Source organism: Vigna unguiculata, unplaced genomic scaffold, assembly GCF_037176805.1.
Source record: "Vigna unguiculata cultivar grain cowpea cultivar isolate G323 ecotype 2 unplaced genomic scaffold, ASM3717680v1 ptg000140l, whole genome shotgun sequence".
In the NCBI taxonomy this organism is placed as follows: domain Eukaryota; kingdom Viridiplantae; phylum Streptophyta; class Magnoliopsida; order Fabales; family Fabaceae; genus Vigna; species Vigna unguiculata.
In genome coordinates, this window is record NW_028196782.1 from 56,583 (window position 1) to 67,328 (window position 10,746).

General features: G+C 32.3%; 1 non-coding gene across 1 annotated transcript; it reads right to left on the reverse strand.

The window, feature by feature from the left end:
- Positions 1 to 1,263: 1,263 nt before the first annotated feature.
- On the reverse strand, positions 1,264 to 1,338 carry TRNAG-UCC (transfer RNA glycine (anticodon UCC)). The gene has a single exon. It is a non-coding gene; the product is annotated as a tRNA-Gly (tRNA).
- Positions 1,339 to 10,746: the final 9,408 nt, after the last annotated feature.

Sequence of the window (10,746 nt, forward strand, 5' to 3'; positions counted from 1 at the left end):
CTAGATTTTTTTCTTCTTTTTTCATTGATTGTCTCTATGTAGTCAAAAATCCGATAGAAAATTTTGCAAAGTTTGGGGTATATAAAAAATTTTTTTATATTAAATTTTTAGAGTAATAGTATAAAAGGAGGTTCTTAACATTTCAAATTATTAGTTTTGGATTAGAAACCTAAAGATCCATTAAAATCGGAATATGAGAAAAGGGTTTCTAATAATTAATAAAGTAGATAATTCATAAAGTAGATTTTCTATTTTAATAATTCAATTATTGCCAAATCAATAAATATATTTTTTGTGGTTGTTGAAGATCTTTTTTTTCTATTTTCTTCTACATTAATTCAAAGTGAAATAAAATGAAATAACAGAGTTATTATTCTTTGTTTGAATATTCATAATTTTTTCTTTTCTTTTTCCAATATAAACAGAATTCTATTGGATATCTATAGAATAATACTAAATATTTTCATTAGATCAGTTTACTTAATTCCTGAGTTGATTAAGAAGTATGTTGATTTGAAATCACAGGATGGGTAGATGTAACAGATGAGGAATTTATTTTCTAAATTATGTTACTCTATTTCTTTTTTTTTTTTTCGTCTCTAATAATTGAATTTATTGAGGAATTGCCAATTTTGAATTGTATCTTTCAAGTAGGATTTTTTATCTTCTTTTTTCTCTCAAAAATGGAAATTTAGGGAAGTGCTTTATAAACATATGTATAAAAAGAACGAACATATTTCATTTAGTTTCTATATGCCCACTATCACTAGTTATTTCCGGTTTTTTACTATCGGTTTTAATTATAACCTCGTCTCTATTTATTGGTCTTAGTAAAATACGACTTATTTGATTTGTAATTTTGAGAGGAATAGTAAATTTTGGTATAAGACATTCTAGAATTCCTTACTATGTTCAATTTACAATTCTCGATCGTTGAGATTTATGATCAATACAGATTTATGTTTAAGGCTAGATATTATATTACCTTTCTTTTTACTTTTCGAACAAATAAAAATGATTGAAGTTTTTCTATTTGGAATCGTGTTAGGTTTAATTCCTATTACTTTGGCTGGATTATTTGTAACTGCATATTTACAATACCGACGAGGTGATCAGTTGGATCTTTGATTCATTAATGTCTCTTTTTTGTGATTCCCTATTTATTTAGTTTAATCCTAATCGACAAGGATAAAATTCAGACTTTCTTTTTGAATGTTCAATTATTTCAGTGTAATTATCAGGCGAGGCGAATAATACTAGAATCACGCTCTGTAGGATTTGAACCTACGACATCGGGTTTTGGAGGACCCGCGTTCTGCCGAACTGAACTAAGAGCGTTTTGTTTTCATAAAATTATATGATCCAAATCCATTTTGCATATAGATATTCAGTATGTATGTTCAAATTGGAATTCGTCTTCACAGGTTCCCGGTTTATTGCTCATCTCATAGAATATGGAATATTATAGAATACGGAATATCATAGAATAAGTAATTGTTAGGGATAGGGATGACAGGATTTGAACCCGTGACATTTTGTACCCAAAACAAACGCGCTACCCAAGCTGCGCTACATCCCTTTTCCATTTGTTTATAGTGTTATTGTAAAGAATCTTTGTCTTGTTTTCCACATTTTTCTCTGTTGATATATATCAACAGAGAAAAAATACTTAAATAATAAAAAGAAAGGAGGATTTGAAATGCGAGATCTAAAAACATATCTTTCCGTGGCACCAGTAGTAAGTACTTTATGGTTCGGGGCTTTGGCGGGTCTATTGATAGAGATCAATCGTTTTTTTTCCAGATGCATTGATATTCCCCTTTTTTTAATTTTAGTTATTGACACGGAAGGGGTGAAGAAGATGAAAGGTCCAATTATATATTAAATATGTGTAATTAACCTACTCTTCTTTTTTTTTTTTTTAGGAAAGATAAAGACGAAAGATTAAATTGGCCTCATTGAAATTCGGAGTGACACTCGGGATCGGGATCTGGTCCAGGCTTCAATGGAATTGAATTATTAATTCAATTCCTATGAAAAAGAAAGTGAAAGCAGAAATCCATAGGTTGGGGCAACAATATCATAAAAAATACTTTAAAAAAAACGAAAATACTGGCAATTTGAAACGAAATATAGTTACAGATCCTTGTATTCTTTTTGTACTAGATTCAATTAAATTGGAACGAAATCTTTCATAATTTTTCGAATTCTTCTTTTTTATCTTATCTTAGTTGTTTTCATCTTTTTCTTAGATTCTTAGATTCGAATCCGAAAAGAGTTATAAGTGAATTAAAAACCCAAAGGAGGGTCATGTCCAAGGGTAAAGATATCCGAGTAAGTGTTCTTTTGGAAGGTACTGGTTGTGATAAAAAGAGTCTAAATAAGGAATAAAGCGGTATTTCTAGATAGATTACTAACAAGAATCGACACAATACGCCTAGTCGATTGGAATTGAGAAAATGATGTCCCCGTCGTTATATAACAACATATGCTAAAGAAGAAAAAAAATACAAATCCTTTATTATAATTATATTTATTTAAATCAATGTTATTTTTGGAATAGGAATAAATAAACTATGGAAAAACCTAAGCGACTCTTTATTAAATCCAAGCGATCTTTTCGTAGACGTTTGCCCCCGATTCAATCGGGGGACCGAATTGATTATAAAAACATGGGTTTAATTTGTCGATTTATTAGTGAACAAGGAAAAATATCTATCTAGACGTGTAAATAGATTGACCTTAAAACAACAACGATTAATTACTGTTGCTATAAAACAAGCTCGTATTTTATCTTCGTTACCTATTCTTAATAACGAAAAACAATTTGAAAAAAGCGAGTCGACTGCTAAAATTACTCCTTTAAGAAAAAAAAATAGAAATTAAAAATTCGAAATCACAATTTGAATTTAGATTCGAATTAAACATGGATTGATGTTTTGTTCAAAATTAGGATAATTCCATTTGATTTTTTTGTTGGAATAAAAAAGATAATAGGTAACGAAGAATAATTTTTTAAGCATGGTTGTTTATTTTTGATAGCTTTATCGTATGATAAAGCTATCAAAATAAACAAATTTCTAGTCTATACCTTCCTGCAGTAAATAAGGGGTTTTAAGTTTTTATGATATTATCGGCAATCATAAAAAGACAATTCTCTTTTAATATAGCAATTTGTGCAACTATTTTACGATTAAGAAGCAATTGCTTGGTGTATAGACTATTCATTAAATTATTATAAATATAAGATACTTTTTGATTACTCGCGGAATTACTGCATTTATTCGACTAATCCATAAACCACGAAAATCTCTTTTTTTTCCCTATCTCTATCCCGATGAGCCGAAACTAAAGCTTTCAATTCTGTTGAGTAATAGTTCGGGTAAGTCTTGAATGAGCTCCGCGAAAACTTGATACGAATAAACGAATTTTTGTCCTCCGTTTGTGAGCTATATATCCTCGTTTAATTCTGGTCATTTAATAAATGATATTTTCAGGAATAACTTTTTCATTTTTCAGTTATTCTTTTTTTCTTCCTAGTCTATTAATAACAAAAATGGATTCTTCCGATGTATAAAAAAAAATTCCAACGGCTCTTGCTACTATAACCGCCCCAACCACGATTTTTTATATTAAACATTTAACCTCAAAATCAGAAATTGTATAGATACTAGATATCAAATAAAATAAAAATAGTAAATGAAATAGGACACATATTTTTATAATGAATTGGTGGGTTCCTTCGTTTCTATGATTTTTTTTAGAAATGACCAGGTCCTCTCTATACACCGGAGCCTTTTTATTTTCATTTTTGATTCATTTAATGAATGTTATTGCGTTAAGCTTGTACAGTTCACACTCTGTGGCTCTACCCATGCCAATATCTGAGTAAGTAGGTTTTTCACAACCAAATCTAATTCTATAGTAACGGTATTTAATTATGAAAATTTGCTGGGTAGCTGACCCTCTTATTCCATTCTTACAAAATCCATCAAAATACATTCATTAAGGACATACTTTATTTTTAATTGAAATAGTATTTTCTCCGCTTAACGGGTAACTTTTTTTGTTACCGATGGGAAAGTCCTTCTCATATGAAATTGCAAATGTGTATTATTGGTTTTGCACCAATCGAAACCATAAATTTTATACAAGATAGAAGAATGTAAAGAATTATATAATTATATAGAAAAGAATTATATATTAAGTTAAGATAGTGTGAATGTAGTTTTTGCATTCACACTATCTTAACTGATTACCAATACTGAAAAATTTTAATTTGTTTTTTCTTAGTATTTAAGCTGAACGAGTCGCACATACACCCTGGTACACGTTCCTCGACGTTGAGGGCATCCCCGAAGAGCTGGGGATTTTGTGACGTTTCGGATTGGCTGTCTTGTGTTTCTAATAAGTTGTTTCATAGTTGGCATGGTAAGTCGTACTATATATATCTATATTTTTGTATAATGAGCAGGTTTAGATCTATCCTAACCGTGAATTACTTATATTCTATATTCCTTATTTATAGCCTATATTAATTATATATACTATATTAATAGATTAACTCTTAGAGATTTTATTTTAAAATGTAAAGTAAGATAGAGTAAAAAATTAAATTTCCAATCTTGTATTTAATTAGAATAACCTTTGCCACCAATTTTTTATTCAACTGCTACAAGATCTACAATTCCATGAGCTTGGGCTTCTGCTGCTGACATAAAAACATCCCTTTCCATGTCTTCCGATATAACCCATAAAGGTTTGCCCGTTCTTTGTACATAAACCCTTGTGATAGTTCTCACGCATTTTCAGTAGCTCTTCCGCTTCCAGGACCAAATTCTCCCCGCTTGTGCCTCATAAAAAGAACTAGCAGGTTGGTGGATCATTACCCTGATTATATCACTTAAGTAGTATTTCCCTTATCTTGATAAATCTTTTAGAATTCTTTTTACTATATTGGTAGATTGCTAAAGATTGTCTTTATTCCCAAAATAAAGGTAACAGAAAAGGGGACAAAGACAAATAAGATAAAGGGCAAAAAGTATATTCAATAACCGTACAAGCATTTTCTGCGTATTGATGCATACGGCTTTTGTACTTATGCAATTCATTTTTTCCTCTATGGATAGAGTAGAGTATTTTCTTCGATGAATTTTGTTTCTACATTTACAAATTTCTTTTTTTCTATCAAAGAAAAAAGAAGTACAAAATCTACTAGGTCTTTTGGATCCGGATCCTTAAATAATAAACAATAGAATAACCAACTTTCTTTTTGAATCTATTTTTAAATACTACGATGGTTCCGTTGTTTTTTATATCATTTTGGTATTCAACAATCCAAAAGTTTCTTTTTTTTTTCATATATTAAGTTTTCTTCTGATTCAAATAAAAAATTGTTACAAGCTTTCTGGTATGAAAAAAAACAAAAAAGTATGCGACACTACTAAAAATGAAACTAGGTTTCTTATAGATCAGATAAAATGGAAAATACCCTCTTTTTCATACTACTCTTTCTATATATAATTAAATGATTCAAAAAAATTGCATATGGAATTCAAAATACCATGCTATTATTACTTTGGTTTTTATGGCGAAGGTATAGTATAATATAGATAGATATCTATTCTATATATTCTCAAAGAAAAGAATCATTGGCGCCAAGCGTGAGGAAATGCAAGACGTTTGGTAATTGTGCCTCCTGCCAAAAGAAAGGATCCCATTGAAGCAGCTAATCCCAGACATACTGTCTGTACATCTGGTTGTACAAATTGCATAGTATCATAAATAGCTATTCCAGGTATTACCCACCCCCCCGGAGAGTTTATAAACAGAGACAATTCTTTATTCTCTTTCTCTATGCTCAGATATATCATAATACTAATAAGTTGATTCGATATTTCACTATCAACATCTTGACCTAAAAAAAGTAATCTTTCTCGATAAAGTCGATTGATTAGGATTCCATTTTTTCCTTAAAAGCCGTACATGCACCTTTTGATGCATACAGTTCATCAAAAATTATATAAGCAAAAAAGGAATCAATGTGTCGATTTTAATCTTTCTCTTTTTCTAATGGATTTCTTCGAACTAAAAAAAAAGAAGAATATACTTAATTTAGTGAACTATCTTCTCATTGATGTATTGCTTTCATCGAGATCGAAGCCGAATCACAATGTAATTTTCTTGTTTCTGAATGGACCTTTTTCAATTCTTTTAGGTTTCTTTTCTACTCTGAGTAAAGATCTGCCCGATTTGGATTTGCACATATAGAACAAATAGTCCAAAACTATGTATTTTTGTTAGAACTTCTTCCTTTTCTGAATTTTATTAATGTTTTTTGTAAAATACAATATATAGATATGATAGAAGTAGTGATCGTAGAAATATTACCAATTGGTTTTTTCTACACAGAGCCTGGGTACTTGATTTTATTGGTCCAATTAAGCCAACCATAAATTATTCATAATTTCGAGTAATAATCTGGAAATTTTATCTAAAAATGAAAAAATCGATAGAATAGTACTTCATTACACTTCACGCTCCCCATTTTTTTATCTTTATGATTTCATCATTCTCTTTTGGGGGTGAAAGCGGGGATATCTCGATCGGGGGAGAAAACGGGTAAATCCCATATAACCTACTATATCTGACAAGTCGCACTATATATCAACCCCAAGATGCATCTTTATCCCCGGGGGTTCGAAAGGGTACTCTTGGAACACCAATGGGCATAAAATGGACAAATAATAAAGTCATATATCTCACTTTAGTGTGGAAACGTAAGAATTAGCTTATCGTGTTAAAAAAGATTTACTTGATTTTATATTAATATTGCTTTTTTTATAAAAAAGAAGACTAAATAAAGTCGAGTTGTTATAAATGGGTCATTGGGGTGATAAGCGAATATGTCTGCATTTACTTATTTAAATAGTCATAGAGAAAGTTGTCAACCCCTTTCGTCTCCCCACCATTGCGTATTGTTACTTATCCGGTATAGAATAAATCTGTTTCTTTGATTTCGACAAATATGATTGTTCCATTTTCCAAGAGAATCTACTGAAAGGCTATATTCATTTTTTTCCAGTGCAATAAAGTTACATAGTGTCTATTTTTTGTTGAAGGGGTATTTTTTCATGGGTTTACCTTGGTATCGTGTTCATACTGTTGTTTTAAATGATCCGGGCCCGTTTGCTTCTGTTCATATAATGCACACAGCTCTAGTTGCTGGTTGGGCCGGTTCGATGGCTCTATATGAATTAGCAGTTTTTGATCCCTCTGATCACTGTTCTTGATCCCAATGGTGGAGACAGGGTATGTTCGTTATACCTTTCATGACTCGTTTAGGAATAACTAATTCGTGGGCGGTTGGAATATCACAGGAGGGGCTATAACGAATCCGGAGTATTTGGAGTTACGAAGGTGTGCCGGAGCACATATAGTGTTTTCAGGCTTGTGCTTTTTAGCGGCTATTTGGCATTGGGTTTATTGGGATCTAGAAATCTTTTGTGATGAACGTACTGGAAAACCTTCTTTGGATTTGCCAAAAATTTTTGGGAATTCATTTATTTCTTGCAGGGGTGGCTTGTTTTGGGTTTTGGCGCATTTCATGTAACAGGATTGTATGGTCCCGGAATATGGGTGTCTGATCCTTATGGACTAACTGGAAGGATACAATCCGTAAATCCCGCGTGTGGTGTGGAAGGTTTTGATCCTTTTTGTTCCGGGGGGGGATAGCTTCTCATCATATTGCGGCAGGAACGTTGGGCATATTAGAGGGTCTTTTCCATCTTAGTGTGCGTCCACCCCAACGTCTGTATAAAGGATTACGTATGGGAAATATTGATAACTGTCCTTTCTAGCAGTATTGCTGCTGTCTTTTTTGCAGCTTTTGTCGTTGCTGGAACTATGTGGTATGGTTCAGCAACAACCCCCATTGAATTATTTGGTCCTACTCGGTATCAATGGGATCAGGGATACTTCCAGCAAGAAATATATCGAAGAGTTGGTGCTGGGCTAGCCGAAAATCAAAATTTATCAGAAGCTTGGTCTAAATTCCTGAAAAATTAGCTTTTTATGATTACATCGGAAAATAATCCAGCAAAAGGGGGGTTATTTAGAGCTGGTTCAATGGACAATGGAGATGTGAATAGCCGTCGGTTGGTTAGGACACTCCCATTTTTCGAGATAAAGAAGGACATGAGCTTTTTGTACGTCGTATGCCTACTTTTTTTTGAAACATTTCCAGTTGTTTTAGTAGATGGGGACCGGAATTGTTAGAGCCGATGTTCCTTTTCGAAGAGCAGAATCGAAATATAGTGTCGAAACAAGTAGGTGTAACTGTTGAGTTCTATGGTGGTGAGCTTAATGGAGTAAGTTATAGATGATCCCGCTACTGTGAAAAAATATGCTAGACGTGCTCAATTGGGGGAAATTTTTGAAATTAGATCGTGCTACTTTGAAATCAGATGGTGTTTTTCGTAGCAGTCCAAGGGGTTGGGTTTACTTTTGGGCATGCTTCATTTGCTCTGCTATTCTTTTTCGGGCACAATTTGGCATGGTTCTAGAACTTTGTTCAGAGATGTTTTTGCTGGTATCGACCCAGATTTAGATGCTCAAGTAGAATTTGGAGCATTCCAAAAACTTGGAGATCCAACTACAGGAAGACAGGTAGTATAACATTCTTTTGTTCTTTTCTACTTTTTATAATAATTTTGAATTTCATATAAAGAACTAGATAAATCTTGATTGGAATCATTGCATTTATTCTTTTTTTTCTTTTCGAAAAGAGCCCCACCCCAAGAAACAGGTATGAAAGCTATAATTGTAAACCACGATTAAATTTATGGAAGCTTTGGTTTATACATTCCTCTTAGTCTCAACTTTAGGAATTATTTTTTTCGCGATTTTTTTTAGAGAACCTCCTAAAGTTCCGACCGAAAAAGGTCAAATAATTTTTTATTATCTTAATTGAAGTAATGAGCCCCCCCAATAGGGGAGGGCGCATTACTTCAACTAGTCCCCATGTTCTTCAAATGGATCTCTTAGTTGTTGGGAGGGTTGCCCAAAAGGCAGTATATAAGGCATACCCAGTAAAACTTACAAGTAAACCAGATATAGAGATGGCAATTAGAGTTGCTGTTTCCATTATTTTAATTCTAAAGTTTCCAGATCACAATAGATCTATAGGATAAGATCCTTATATTTACAGCGGAATGGTATACAAAGTCAACAGATCTAAATGAATAAAAAAGAGTATTTATGGCTACGCAAACCGTTGAGCGATAATTCTAGATCTGGTCCAAGACGAACTGTTGTAGGGAATTTATTGAAACCCTTTAAATTCAGAATATGGTAAAGTAGCCCCGGGGTGGGGAACTACTCCTTTGATGGGTGTTGCAATGGCTCTATTTGCGATATTTCTATCTATTATTTTTGGAGATTTATAATTCGTCCATTTTATTGGACGGAATTTCTATCAATTAGATTCACAAGAATCGAGTAATTAGTTTATAGAAAGTGAAGCCTTTAGGTTTCTTATTGTTTCTTAGTCTATTCCATGTTGATGTGGTAGTTTGATCGTAGAACTTTCTTTGTTTCTGTATTTCGGAATATGAGTGTGTGGACTTGTTTTAATTGGTCCTATTGAAAGTACAGAACTAAAATTGGGTCTGTCATCTTGATATAGATGGTTTTATTCCGTCAGATATTTAATCTAGTATCTGGAGCACGGAATATAGAAAATAGATTCTAAAAATCTTAATACTATGATTCATACTAATATTTAGACCTCGCAACTGGATTTAAAAACCTTTTCAAAGAGTTCTAAAAATATATTGAAAAATTTTGATTCTTACAAGCTTCTCCAGTTTGTCTTTATTTTGAGCAAAGGGACAAACCTTTCCTTGAATTTTTTTCATTATATTTTATCTATTCATTGAAGAAGTGATGATCCAGCAATTCTTACTCAGGGAATTTTTGGACTTCGATTAAAAATTGTTTTGAATCATCGTGGTTCTAGTATGGAATCTGAGGTTTTTTTTATTCATTCATATGGTCCTAACAAGAGAATCCTTATCAATAATAAAAATTCAAGAATAAAGAAGACAGCAGTAAATTCACATTATACAAATAAAAAGAAGTAAAGAATATTCAAGAGGCCTTAACGTTCACGATAAAGACGGGTGCGCCGGACTTGATATTTTGGCATTATAACAAAAAAGAATAGCTTTCGGATTTTTATTTCTTTTTTATCGTAAGAGAAAATTAGAATCATAGGATTAAATAAAGCAGTTTCAAACTTTCTATTACGGATATCCTGTTTTTGTTACAATCAATATTTGGGTATTTTTGTTTGAGCCGTACGAGATGAAATTCGCATATACGGTTCTCTGGGGGGGTTCCTTTGGGGTTACCTATCTCAATAAAGTTTATGATTGGTTCGAAGAACGTCTTGAAATTCAGGCGATTGCCGATGATTAACCAGTAAATATGTTCCGCCTCATGTGAACATATTTTATTGTTTAGGGGGAATTACACTTACTTGTTTTTTAGTCCAAGTAGCAACAGGATTTGCTATGACTTTTTATTATCGCCCAACCGTTACTGAAGCTTTTGCTTCTGTTCAATATATAATGACTGAAGCTAATTTTGGTTGGTTAATCCGATCAGTTCATCGATGGTCGGCAAGTATGATGGTCTTAATGATGATTCTACACGTATTTCGTGTGTATCTTACAGGTGGTTTTA